A 15,125-nucleotide genomic window follows, 5' to 3' on the forward strand; every position below is an offset into this window, starting at 1 on the left:
ACGGTGTAGCCTCCTTAGACTGAATTCTTTCACTTAGCAATATACATGTAAGATTCATCCATGTTTTTTGCATGGATTGATAGTTTATTTCCTCCTATTTCTGAATAGTATTCGAAAACGTGTATGGGAGGAAAAATAACTTTCCCTTTACCCTCCTGGGTTCTTGGTTGAGGAGCACCCCCTGCTGTGATAAAAGTCGTCCATAATCATACAGACAAATGCAAATAGATATAGTATCTTTTTTTTTGCAAAATTTTAGCCATGAGTCAGTAAAACTGAGTAATATAATCATCAGTTTATATAAAATAATAGGCTCTGAATTATGTTTCTGGCAGATGAAACAAGAAAGATTACTTGCTTAGTGAGAACTAAAGCTTTTTACTAATATTTGTGGAGAAGACTTTTAAGATTTGGATTTGCCCTGATATGTAACCTTATGGAGGCTGTGGACCAAAGTCTGTAACAAAGGAACTTCTGGAGATACCATGTGTCCATCTTGGTGTTTTTTAAAGCCAATCTGAGTGGATAAAATATCCAGTTTGTCTACAGTTAGCCTTTTCCTTTTCAGTCTCAGATAGTGCTTTTAGTGAACTAGGTTACTTTCCAACTAGGTTACTTTTGGGCATGCAAAGGAAGAAAGCATTGCACTTTTTTTGGGGGGGAGAGAGTATTAATTGCACTTCAGGTGAAGAAATAAATGGCTCATACTTTATGACAGGAAGCAAGAAGCACAATTAAAAGAAAGGCACCCTCAAGTTAGACTTATATCCTTGGATGTTCGCATTTAAAGACATGGTTCTCCTACCTCAACATAATAAAGGCCATATACGACAAACCCACAGCAAACATCGTTCTCAATGGTGAAAAACTGAAAGCATTTCCTCTAAGATCAGGAACAAGTCAAGGATGTCCACTCTCACCACTGTTATTCAACATAGTTTTGGAAGTCCTAGCCACGGCAATTAGAGAAGAAAAAGAAATAAAAGGAATACAAATTGGAAAAGAAGAAGTAAAACTGTCACTGTTTGCAAATGACATGATACTATACATAGATAATCCTAAAGATGCCACCAGAAAACTACTAGAGCTAATCAATGAATTTGGTAAAGTTGCAGGATACAAAATCAATGCACAGAAATCTCTTGCATTCCTAGACACTAATGATGAAAAATCTGAAAGAGAAATTAAGAAAACACTCCCATTTACTATTGCAGCAAAAAGAATAAAATACCTAGGAATAAACCTACCTAGGGAGACAAAAGACCTGTATGCAGAAAACTATAAGACACTGATGAAAGAAATTAAAGATGATACCAACAGATAGAGAGATATACCATGTTCTTGGATTGGAAGAATCAGTAGTGTGAAAATGACTATACTACCCAAAGCAATCTACAGATTCAGTGCAATCCCTATCAAATTACCAATGGTATGTTTTACAGAATTAGAACAAAAAAATCTTAAAATTTGTATGGAGACACAAAAGACCTCAAATAGCCAAAGCAGTCTTGAGGGAAAAAAACGGAGCGGGAGGAATCAGACTCCCTGACTTCAGACTATACTACAAAGCTACAGTAATCAAGACAATATGGTACTGGCACAAAAACAGAAGATCAATGGAACAAGATAGAAAGCCCAGAGATAAACCCACACACCTATGGTCAACTAATCTATGACAAAGGAAGCAAGGATATACAATGGAGAAAAGACAGTCTCTTCAATAAGTGGTGCTGGGAAAACTGGACAGCTACATGTAAAAGAATGAAGTTAGAACACTCCCTAACACCATACACAAAAATAAAATGGATTGGAGACCTAAATGTAAGACTGGACACTATAAAACTCTTAGAGGAAAACATAGGAAGAACACTCTTTGACATAAATCACAGCAAGATCTTTTTTGATCCATCTCCTAGAGTAAGGGAAATAAAACCAAAAATAAACAAATGGGACCTAATGAAACTTCAAAGCTTTTGCACAGCAAAGGAAACCATAAACAAGATGAAAAGACAACCCTCAGAATAGGAGAAAATATTTGCAAATGAATCAACGGACAAAGGATTAATCTCCAAAATATATAAACAGCTCATGCAGCTTAATATTAAAAAAACAACCCAATCCAAAAATGGGCAGAAGACCTAAATAGACATTTCTCCAAAGAAGACATACAGATGGCCAAGAAGCACTTGAAAAAGCTGCTCAACATCTCTAATAAGTAGAGAAATGCAAATCAAAACTACAATAAAAAAAAAACAAACTACAATGAGGTTTCACCTCACACCAGTTAGAATGGGCATCATCAGAAAATCTACAAACAACAAATGCTGGAGAGGGTGTGGAGAAAAGGGAACCCTCTTGCACCGTTGGTGGGAATGTAAATTGATACAGCCACTATGGAGAACAGTATGGAGTTTCCTTAAAAAACTAAAAATAGAATTACCTTTTGATCCAGCAATCCCACTACTGGGCATATACCCAGAGAAAACTATAATTCAAAAAGACACGTGCACCCCAGTGTTCATTGCAGCACTATTTACAATAGCCAGGTCATGGAAGCAACCTAAATGCCCATCAACAGATGAATGGATAAAGAAGATATGGTACATATATACAATGGAATATTACTCGGCCATAAAAAGGAATGAAATTGGGTCATTTGTTGAGACGTGGATGGATCTAGAGCCTGTCATACAGAGTGAAGTTAAGTCAGAAAGAGAAAAACAAATATCGTATATTAACGCATATATGTGGAACCTAGAAAAATGGTACAGATGAACCGGTTTGCAGGGCAGAAATTGAGACACAGATGTAAAGAACAAACGTATGGACACCAAGAGGGGAAAGTGGCAGGGGGTGGGTGTGGGGGTGTGATGAATTGGGTGATTGGGATTGACATGTATACACTGATATGTATAAAATTGTTGACTAATAAGAACCTGCTGTATAAAAAAATAAATTTAATTTAATAATAATAAATTTAATTTAAAATAAATTTATAAAATTTATAAAATTTATAAATTTATAAATTTATATAAAAATTTATATAATTTATATAAATTTATATAAAATTTATATAAAAATTTATATAAAAATTTATATAAAAATTTATATAATTTATATAAATTTATATAAAATTTATAAATTTATAAAATTTATAAATTTATAAAATTTATAAATTTATAAATTTATAAAATTTATAAAATAAATAATAATAAATTTAATTTAAAATAAATTTAATTTAATTAAATAAATTTAATTTAAAAAAAGAAATAATAAAGACATGGTTCGCAGGACCTGGAGAACACAGCTCTTGCTGGTAGAAGGGCCTGAGGAGGGATGTAAGCATTTTAAAGAAGGAATTCTGGGGGCATATTTCTTATTATCAGAGGTGTAGGGCAATTACTATTTAAGTTTTTCTTCTTTCTTGAGTGTAGGACAGTTCATTTTCTAACGACCTGACATGAGAAAGAAGTAGAGGCTTTGATATCGGTGAGATGGGTGGGTGGGCTTTGAATTCCTCCTAGAACCACAGTTCTGTTTCTGTATCGATGAGATTAGTAAAGCAAGGATGGCTGCTTTTAATTCTTCAAAGAATTGCATATCCCACTCAATGATAACATCAAGAGGCTGACGTGCCCATTCAACTTCTTTTTTTTTTTTTTTTGCGGTACGCGGGCTTCTCACTGCTGTGGCCTCTCCCGTTGCGGAGCACAGGCTCCGGACGCGCAGGCTCAGCGGCCATGGCTCACGGGCCCAGCCGCTCCACGGCATGCGGGATCCTCCCGGACCGGGGCACGAACCCGTGTCCCCTGCGTCGGCAGGCAGACTCTCAACCACTGCGCCACCAGGGAAGCCCTGTTCTTTTGTTTTGTTAAAGAAGTGTTCTTAGGCTCACCATGATCTTCCTTTGTCTCTCTTTTAATTTGATCATCTGAGAGGTTTCAATAGGATATTTGTTTTAGGGTGAGAACCTTTTAAAAAAATCCTTGCAAATATCGTCTTATCAGGTATTTGGCCAGAGCAACCAGTAAATTCTCCTGGCAGTATTGAACTCTCTTTTTCCTCCCAGGGAGTCTCCAAATGTATATTCCAAACATGACACAAATCCAGTAAGCCATTTTATTGCTTAACCATGGACAAAAAGGTGTCACTAAAGAGGGTAAAAAAGGCATCCCCCATGATCTGGTGAGTCACTCCCAAAGACAGCCAAAAGAAATAGACTAGATGAACCCCTAAGAGCTGGCAGCCTCCATAGGTAGGACATCAGCCTCAAGTGGGATGCAGCCCACATTTCTGGTCAGCCAGCTACAAATTCTGAGGCCCCAAATGTGACAATTGGCTGTCTACAGATGCAGGGTACACAAGCGGTGTTCCCCGCAGGAGGAAAGCCATAGAGAGAACATACTCACTGGATCCAAGCCAAGCTCCCAGGACACCAAATAGAGCAAAAGGGAAAGCAGTGTTGTGCCTGGAGGGAAGGGACCCCAAAACTGAGGGTCATGCAAGATTACAACACCCAGAAAAGTAGTCCCTCCAAGTGTTTCCTCCTACCAGTCTAAATTTGGAAAGGAGACAAGGAGAGACTGTTACTGCCCTAAGTTGACCCGTTCAGAGCAGATATCTGGGAGGCTGACTTGGTCAGAATTTTTACCTTTTCTTAGTTCTTTCAGACATCCTGAGATCCCGTCACAGCCTCTGGAGTGAGTGGTGTGTCCCAGCCTTCCCTTTGTTTTCGCCAAAACTGTGAGGGAGCAGAAAATTTTCCTCCGCCTTCTCAGGATTAGTGGCTGGGGCTTGTAAATTAAAGTTACAGAAGACAGCCAACCAAAAATGTAACTAACGTGATAAATGGTGAAAGTTAAAGACATAAACCTAACTTAATAGGGGAAACAGAGAGGGTAGAATTGGCTTCTATGGGAAGAACAGATAGGTTTCTCCAGGAATACAAACAGGTATTTTGGAAAACAACGAGAAAGTTTGTGACAGTGCTTGTCTGTACAAGGATGCGTGATCTTTGCATCTTCTTCAGGGTCATAAAACACCCTGCAGAAGGATTTATGGTAGGTTTACTCTTGGTCTCTCTTTTGGGAAGAGAAGCCACTCTGAAGAGGGAATTTATGGCCATGGTCATTCTAAGAAGTTTCAGCTTTTATTCCGATAAGGGGAGCTCCAAGAAGGCTTTTTTCTTGCATGTGTTGAATCTCACGTATCTTCAGCTTAAACTGTTTTTATACCAACCATAGGGTTCCGCCTGGCTCTCCATACCTCCAACTTTGTTCTTCTTTTTCAAGATTCCTTGATCTATTCTGAGTCCGTTACATTTTCCACATGAATTTTAGATTGTCAATTTCTGCAAAACACCACCTGGGAATTTGGTAGGGATTCTTTGAATCTTTTGGTCTATTTATGGAGTATTGCCATCTTAATAGACTTAAGCCTACTGATCCATGAATATGGGATTATTTTGCATTAATTTAGGTCTTTTTTAAAATTTTTATTTATTTTTGGCTGTGTTGGGTCTTTGTTTCTGCATGCGGGCTTTCGTTAGTTCTGGTGAGCAGGGGCTACTCTTCGTTGCAGTGTGCGGGCTTCTCATTGCGGAGGCTTCTCTTGTTGCAGAGCACGGGCCCTAGGCGGGCTCAGTAGTTGTGGCTCGTGAGCTCTAGAGTGCAGGCTCAGTAGTTGTGGCGCACGGGCTTCGTTGCTCCGCAGCATGTGGGATCTTCCCGGACCAGGGCTCGAACCTGTGTCACCTGCATTGGCAGGTGGATCCTTAACCTCTGTGGCACCAGGGAAGTCCCTGGGTCTTTCTTAATTTCTTTCAACAAGCTATTGTAGTTTTCAGTGTACAGGTCTTGTACTTCCTTCCTCGCCTCCAGTGGATGCTGATTCAGAACATACATAACCTCCTGGAGAAACTTGCCCCCACCCTGCCATGTCCTGCCACCTAGCTGGCCTGAAACTGCGTCACCAAAAGAGTTTGTTCTTTACTTGATTCTTAATTCCTTTAGAATTCATTATTTCACTCTCATAAATGTTTATTATCCTTGTAGTAAATCTTTTAAAAATAAAAATGAAATAATGTAATTTAATTACTACTCCATAGATGAGTGATGAATGGAGCACATAATGATTATAATCTTTTTGGAATTATAAAGGTAATACACACACATTATAAGAAATTGAAATATCACCTAAGGAGAAGATATTTGCAAATCCCACCCCCAGAGGTGACTGTCATGAGTGGTTTGGTACATATCTCTCAGGCTCTGTCTCATTCTGTCTCTATCTCTGTCTCTCACTCTCACAAAAGCAGATTCATTTACATCTACGTTGATTTCAGATGTATGTAGTCTTACAGATGGGATCCTGGATGCAGACAGTTGGTCCATTTGCATCCCACATAAAGAACCCTGAAGTCCCCTCTCTCCCCTGTCATCAGGTAGAGACCCTGCACCCACTTTCCCCAACTGCGCAGCATTCATTCATCTATGTGGACCAGAACTGATAGATCATTTCCCCCTCCATGAACATTAGTGTTGCTTACAATTCCCTACTATTTCAACCAGTGCTGTGATGAATACTCTTGAACAGACATCTTTGAAAAGTTGTGCAGGAATTTCAGTGGGATCAACTCTAAGGATTAGCACTGGTAGTAAAGGGATATACCTGTGGAACTTTGATGGGTCTTGCACACTGTTCTCCCCTAGAGGACTGTGCATTCACTCTTCCCTCTAGGGGATCTGCTGGGGCCTTTGCTTCCCCACGTTGTCACCAGGGCTGGTGGTCACCAGACTAAAAACCTGCCAGTGTGATGGTGACCAACACTCTCTCCATAGAATTTATGTTTGCGTGTGTCCTGACCTGAGTGGTCAAGCATCTCTAAGACATATTGGCCGTATGCATGGCCTCTTGTTGAAATTACGTGTGTTCGCTCTGTTTCTCTTTAGAACATTGGTTTTTGAGCGATTTTTGGACTACAGGGATGCTCAGCCTTTCTCTGGGCTTGGGTCATGGGGAATGCTTTTCCAGTTTGTGACTCGTCTTTCCAGCCGTGTTTCTTGGTCGGTTGGTTGGTTTGCTTTTGCCACATGAGAAGCTAAGCATTCCCCTTCTGTCTTCTGGCTCCGGTGTCACACTTAGAACAGCAGCGTGCCACACACACAGCGTCACACACACAGCGTCTACCCCGAAATTATGCACATATTTACTAAAATCTTGTACATCTCATCTTTAATCCATCTAGATTTCCCTTTCAAATAACAAAAATGCTATTTCAAATAAAAACAAAAATTCACCAGTCCCCTCTTAAAATATGTGGGCAGACACCAAAAGCCACCTTCTGTATGATTTCATTTATAGGAACCATCCAGAATAGGTAAAGAAACAGAGAAATAAAGAGGATTAGGGGTTGTGAGAGGGTGGAGGAGGGAAGAATGGGGAGTGCATGCGTTGGATACAGGATTTTATTTTGGGGAATGAAACAGTCTGGAACTAGACAGTGGTGGTGGTTGCACAGGATTGTGAATGTACTTAATGCCCCTGAATCGCACAGTTTAAAATTGAAAAAGTTTAAATTTTATGATTTTACACTTAAAACACTTAAAGTACAGGGTGTCATAAATAATGTGAAAGAAAACAATAAAATTACAAAACACCCAAACACAAACAACGACAGGGGAAGTAAAGTAAATTTCAGGTCGGGGGAGGGTTGATGGTATAAATCTGGAGCTGACAGTGATGGTGGTTGCAGATCTGGCTCTGCCCATGGGGCTGGTGATTTCGGAAATGGCGCTGGGTCTCCTGCAGGTTCTCCCTGCAGGGGTGGTAAATTAACATCTGGATCTGGGACTCCTGCAAAAGCAGCTGCAGGCTCTCCCTGCCCAGGTGGTGGATCCTCATCTGGCTCTGGGTCTCCTGCTGGAGCTGTGAGAAAAGAAAAGATTACCCACAGGCCTGCCTTTTCACGAGCCTTTCCGAGGACAGAAATCTTCCCAGAGCCTTCCAGAGAAGTCCCAGCCCAGGAACCCATAGCAGGATGTCTTCTTTGACTGCAGTCCACCAGATGGGTGGTCTGATGCCAGTCTTTGCTCCTGGCCCAACACCAGCCTCTAGGGACTCCTCCCTGTGTGGCCCAGCACTCACCCCTCCCCACACACTCACACGCACCCACCCCTTCTCTGCTTTGCGCTCTGCCACAGTGAGAGGCTCTAGGGCCTCCAGCTGACTCAGGCGAAGGTTGACACGGTGCTCCAGGTCAGAGCTAGATATGCTGAGCTGCATGTAAGCCGGGGACAGGACCCAGGGGAGTGGCCCGGGTGGTGTCTGGGCAGGAGGCCTTCATCTCTGGGTCCTGGTTCTGGAGAACCCTCCATGGCCACACTCAATGGGAGCCTGCGTTGGCCCTCGTTGGCAGTGTGGCGCACGGCCCCCTCTCTTGGGGAGATGGATTGGGAGTCCCCGTCGACCAGTCCTCGCTTATCTCCGGAGTGGGGCTCTGCAATGACAGTGACCAGCAGCCGGCCCGGCCCAACCCAGAGGTATCAGAGCCCTGTCCAGCCATAATCACTGATTCTTCTGCCCACTTGACCTCTGCTCCCCGATCAGGCACAGACATGTGTCCGCTCAGATATCCACCCAGGAGGAAAGAGATACATCTGGAGGGCTTGGGGTAAACTTTGGGCAGAAGGGCGCTGCCCCAGCTCTCCACATCCTACCCAGCCAGCTTTAACCTGGGGTGTGGACATGACCGGCCCACCAGGCTTCTGACCCCTCATCAGCCTGCTCTTGCTGAGGCAGACCTACCCCACGTAAATCCCCCACCTCCACACATACAGGGAGGGGACACAGGGCTACCTGGGTGGGCTCAGAGTGGTGGCCTGGCCTAGGCTGGCCTGCCCTGGGCCTCCGTTTGTTACCTTTGGGTCCCTCTGGGCAAATGGCCAAAGGCATCTGGGGTGAGACCTGACCTAACGTCTGGAGCGTCAGTAAAGGCTCTCACTGTGGACTTTCCTGAGACCATGTCCTCAGGATATTGGGACGCAGCAGAACATATCCATTTGAGCATCTCCAACCAAGTGAACCGGGTAGGGGCTTCTCTAGAATGAGGGTGCCTAGTTAGTCAGGTTCCAAGTTGTGTTGGGCTCTATTGCCAGGGAAGTGAGGTCGCTTCCTAGGGTCCCTTTACCCAGATTTCTTCCTTACACAGAGGTCCCCAAGGGCACCTCTGGGCTGCTGAGTGTTCGCCGCCCCCCCATGCCATGTCCATGCACAGTGACACCAACACGGCCCACTCCACAGCCCTGGGGAGGCCAGGGTGCAGCCAGGACCCCAGCTGAGGACACAGCTGCTTTCAGACCTGGCTCCTCCTCCTCCCCAGTGATGTGGCCCTGACAAGCCATGTGCCTCTCAGGAACTCCCCAATCTCCCACCTGCACAGTGGAGGTCATTCTAGCAGCTACTTCCTAGGGAGTCCGTCACGTGTATAGAACTATAAACACCTACAGTGCCTGTAAAACCCCCTGGGCTGGTATCACATGTAGCTCATGCAGAGACTTAGCAAAGGAAGGATTACGTAAAGGGCTAGCGTAGCACAGAGTACAACTGAAACAGGCCTGGGTCTGCTCTGGGATCTAGGGAAAGTCACTCCCCTTCCTGCCTGTTTCCCATCCCTCCTCTACCGTGGGAGTGTTGAAATTAAATAAAATTCAGACATCGTCCCCTTTGGCATACAACCTTCCAGGTTCTCCTGTTTTTTTTTAAATTAATTTATTTATTATTTTTGTCTGCGTTGGGTCTTCGTTGCTGTGCGCCAGCTTTCTCTAGTTGTGGTGAGTAGAGGCTACTCTTCATTACAGTGTGCGGGCTTCTCATCGTGGTGGCTTCTCGTTGCGGAGCACAGGCTCTAGGCGTGTGGGCTTCAGTAGTTGCAGCATGCGGGCTCAGTAGTTGTGGCTCATGGGCTCTAGAGTGCAGGTTCAGTAGTTGTGGCACACGGGCTTAGTTGCTTCGCGGCATGTGGGATCTTCCCGGACCAGGGATCAAACCGGCGTCCCCTGCATTGGCAGGAGGATTCTTAACCACTGCGCCACCAGGGAAGCCCTCCTGTTATGTTTAGATTCAGGAACCAGTGTCTCATCTCAGCCTCTGTGGTGCCTCCTGGTCAAACGTCCTTGTGTAATCCCCACCCCTCCAGGGTGCATGGACATTGTGACTGGGTTCTAACATGAAGACTGATTTATGAAAAGTCTGTGACTTCTACTCAGTCCCTCTCCCTTGCGTTCATTCTCTTTCTCTGTCTGTCAGTGCATCTCTCTCTCTGTTTCTCTGTCTCTCTCTTTATTGTATGTATGTATGTATGTATATATTGTTAGAGCCCAGAGCAGGTCACTTCTAAATATGTCTTAATGACATATTAATTCTTTTGAATTAATGTTACATAAGAAAAAACCCATGCAAGAGAGACACTTTGCATATTCTCTGTGTCTCCTGGAAAGCAGGAAATAAATCTCTCCTATGAAAGGTGCACCACCTGGGGGCTGAGGGCTGAAGGCTGCAGGCATGCTGCCTCCTGCAAATCAGTTCATTCTGGGAATCGTCTGTTGTGATTCCTGAGGTGTGAGGTAGCTTTGTGATGACAGAGGTCCTTATTTTTCTTCGTGGATTGCCTTTTTGTGTTGTGTGTTAAAACTCAAAGCTAATGATCTACATGACCAAACCCAAGCTCCTATTGATTTTCTTCTGTTTTCTTCTATAATTTTGAATAGTTTTGCATTTTAAGTTTGTCTATGAATAATTTTGAATGAATTTGGTGTAAGTTGTGAAGTTTGCGTCATTTCATGCCGTATGGTGTCCAATGAATTGTTCCTTAACTATTTTCAGAAAAGTTTTAGGCGCTGTCTCCATTTCAGTTTGAATTTCTGCAGTTTAGTGGGTTCAGCCGTTCTACCAGCAGGGTGCGCTGTCTCCAGTGAACTGTGAGTCAGGTGCAGCCTGCATGTCCCGCACTGACCACAGACGAGACTGAGCCCGCCTCTCTGACTCACGGCGCACGCGCGTACCACCGGTCTTGGCTCTGCGCGCAGCTGACAGGAGTTTGTCTCAGACGCCGCTGGAGCTTGTGCAGGGATGGCCGGGTCAGCGTCTCTGCTGACAGGAGCTGAGTCTCCTTTAGACTCGCCGGGGCTTGGGCTTCAGGACAACACGGGGCTGCGTCCATGCTGACAGGAGCTGGGTTTACTGACGACCCAGGAGACGCCAGGAGGAAAAGGTGAGGAGAAGTGAGGAGAAGCTTCCTGTGTGTGTGTGACTGACTGCTGAGGGAGAGGTGTCCGTCTTCACGCCCCCCAGGAAGGGCTTAACGTGGAAAACTGCGTTTTATGTCAGGTTTTTTGTTTGTTTGGTTTTGGGTTTTTTTTTGCGGTACGCGGGCCTCTCACTGTTGTGGCCTCCCCCGTTGCGGAGCACAGGCTCCGGACGCGCAGGCTCAGCGGCCATGGCTCACGGGCCCAGCCGCTCCGCGGCATGTGGGATCTTCCCGGACCGGGGCACGAACCCGCGTCCCCTGCATCGGCAGGCGGACTCCCAACCACTGCGCCACCAGGGAAGCCCTGTTAGGATGATTTGTTTTATTTCTGTGAAAAATACCATTGGAAATTTGGTAGGGATGGCATTCACTGTGTACGTTGCTTTGGGCAGAATGGAAATTTTAACAATATTAATTCTTCCATTCCCTGAGAAGGGGATATCTTTCCATTTATTTGTGTCTTTTTCAATTTCTTCATCGATGTCTTAAAGTTTTCAGTGTGTAGGTCTTTCAAGTCCTTGGTTAAATTTATTCCTAGGTATTTTGTTCTTTTTGATGCAATTGTAATAGGGTTGTTTTCTTTCTCTTTCTGATGGTTCATTACTAGTGTTTAGAAATGCAGTTGACTTGTGTGTATTGATTTTGTAACTTTACTGAATTCATGTATTAGTTCTAATAGTTTTTTTGGTGTGATGATGTAGAAAATTGGAACTTGAAAATCCCACTGTTTCTATTGCATCCAGATCATCCACAACACCAAAGACATAGTGGCTCCTAATCTAATCTTCCCACAGTGCCTGTAAATTCCATGTGGACTTTGGGTGAACTGGATCTGGGTAAGGCTTGGCCTCTGTATGGAAGTTTGATGTTTTCTCTGCTTTTCTGGCATGGTAATGACAGGGCGTTTTGAAAAGTAACTTCCCAGTAATTTCGAACATACAAACAACTTTACATACATAAAAACAAGTCATAGCTTGATCACTTATATTCCTAAATATTAACGTTGACATTATTTAAAATGGAATTGTTTTCATAAATTGTTTTTCAGATTACTTATTGCTAGTGTACACATATAAGATAGATTTTCGTGAATTGATAATTTGTCCTATAATTTTGCTGAATTAGTTGATAGCTCAAATAATTTTTTGTTGATATAGGAAGTTTTATATACAAGATGTGATCTGTGTTCTGTGAATAGACACAGCTTTAATTTTTCCATTCACACATGGTTGCCTTTTATTTCTTACCTCGAGACTCTGGTTAGAACTTCCAGTACACTATTGAGTAACAGCAGTGAAGGCCAGCTTCCTGGCCTTGTTCCTGATTTCAGGAGTAAATCTTTCAGGCTTTAACATTGAGTATGATGTTTTCTGTGGCTTTGTGTACTACTCTTTTCCATACTGAACAAATATCCTTTTATTACTTTTTAAAAAAAACTTTATTGGAGTATAGTTGATTTTCAATGTTGTTACTTTCTGCTGTACAGCAAAGTGAATCAGTTATACATATACATATATTCACTCTTTTTTAGATTCTTTTCCCATATAGGTCATTACAGAGTATTGAGTAGAGTTCCCTGTGCTCTACAGTAGGTCCTTATTAGTTATCTGTTTTATATATAGTAGTGTGTATATGTCAATCCCAATCTCCCAATTTATCCTTCCCCCTCTTTTCCCCCCTGGTAACCATAAGATTGTTATCTATATACCAATACATCTGTGACTCTATTTCTGTTTTGTAAATAAGTTCATTTGTACCATTTTTTTGGATTCCACATATAAGCGATATCATACAATGTTTGTCCTTCTCTGACTTACTTCACTCAGTATGACAATCTCTTGGTCCATCCATGTGGCTGCAAATGGCATTATTTCGTTCTCTTTTACAGGTGGGTAATATCTCATTGTTTATATGTATGCATCTTCTTTATCCATTCCTCTATCAATGGACATTTAGGTTGTTATTCCTACTTTTGAGTGTTTGTATCATGAAATAGCACTGGATTTTGATTATAGCTTTTTCTGCAACAATTGATAGGATCATGTGGGGGTTTTTCTGTTTTTTTGTTTGTTCTTGTGGTACGCGGGCCTCTCTTGTGGCCTCTCCCGTTGCGGAGCACAGGCTCCGGACGCGCAGGCTCAGCGGCCATGGCTCACGGGCCCAGCCACTCCGCGGCATGTGGGATCTTCCCAGACTGGGGCACGAACCGGCATCCCCTGCATCGGCAACATCGGCAGGCGGACTCTCAACCACTGCGCCACCAGGGAAGCCCTGATCATGTGTTTTTACTTCACACCTTTATTGTGGTTTAAATACGTTGCTTAGCTTTAATATGTTGAACAAGCTGAAATTTCTGGTGTAGAGACGCTTATGGCATCATCCGTTTAATATTCTTTTGCTTTCATGTTGCTCTTATTTTGTGGAGGATTCTTACGTTCCTAAGTTATACTGATGTAGTTTTCTTTTTTATGATGTATTTGTATGATGTGGTTAGATTTGGCTTGGTGTTAGTGGTTTGGAGGGTTAGTGTTAGGGCTGAGACTTGCGGGGGCTGGGGCTGGGTTATGGTTTATGGTTATGACATATGTATGGTTAATGAATACTTTATGGTTTTGGTCACGGTTGTAGTTTTCTTTATTAAGGTTTATGGTTTTGGTCTCATTGTGTTAGGGTATGGGTGAGGATTGGGATACAGGTAGGATACGGGTATGGGTATGGGTTAGGCTTAGGGTATGCGCTAGGGTTAAGGTTAGGTCAGGGTTTAGGGTCAGGGTCCGAGTTTAGGATTAGGATCAGTGTCAGGGTGAGGATCAAGGTTGAGCTAGGCCATTGTTTTTCTGCCCCTCCAGCCCTGGGCCCTGATAGATGAATGTAATGTCTGCTCTGGTCACTCAACTGATTCAAATTGAACTCAGCTCAGTCAAGGGTACTTAGGGTCTCAGAGGTCATGCAGGGTTTCCCTCTAACCCTCCCACCTGGGAAGGGATGCTGGCCCCACTCTGTCTGAGCAGCCACAGTCCAGCGCAGCCCTGACATGCAAGGTACTCTCTAGACATATGTGGATTTATACAGGACTGGGTGCATCAAGCTGCCGGCCCATCGGTGCTACCTTGTTGAGGGCTGGTGGGGCCCTCCTGGGACTGGATGGATCCTCTGTTCCATCTGCATGGGTGTAAAAACAGTCAAGTCTCAGAACAGCCCTTGGCCTCTGAGCATCCAGGGAGGCATCCGTGGTCCTCCAGCTCAGGTCAGCCTTTGCCCCTCAAGCCCCTGTGGCCAATTACTGAGCCAGTTGTGCTGCTGGGTAATTGAACAGCTACCTGGTTATCCTAGACAGTTCCTTGGGATGTTTCACTTCCCAGTATCCATGTGGTTGAAACAAATGCCTCCTCCCTCATTGCCTCTTAGCCTGCCAAGAGAGGTAATAACCCTCCAAACATTGAGTGTGGCCCTGGTCATGACAACCATACACAGACTGTGGCCCTGCAATCCTTCAACCTTCTGGTTGTAACCAAGATTGACATTCATATCCATTGAGAATCAAAGGTATTGAAGCACCACCTAGAGGGGCGGGATAGGGAGGGTTGGAAGGAGACGCAAGAGGGAGGAGATATGGGGATATATGTGTATGTATAGCTGATTCACTTTGTTATACAGCAGAAACTAACACACCATTGTAAAGCAATTATACTCTAGTAAAGGTGTTAAAAAAAAAAGGTATTGAAGCATCTGGGACTCAAGACAGTTTCACATTGAGGCCATATTGTTGGGGAGATATGTGCATCCCTGTCCCATACCCTGTGGTCTCTGGAAAGCCACC

Source organism: Leucopleurus acutus, assembly GCF_964270905.1.
Source record: "Leucopleurus acutus genome assembly, chromosome: 19".
In the NCBI taxonomy this organism is placed as follows: Eukaryota; Metazoa; Chordata; class Mammalia; order Artiodactyla; family Delphinidae; genus Leucopleurus; species Leucopleurus acutus.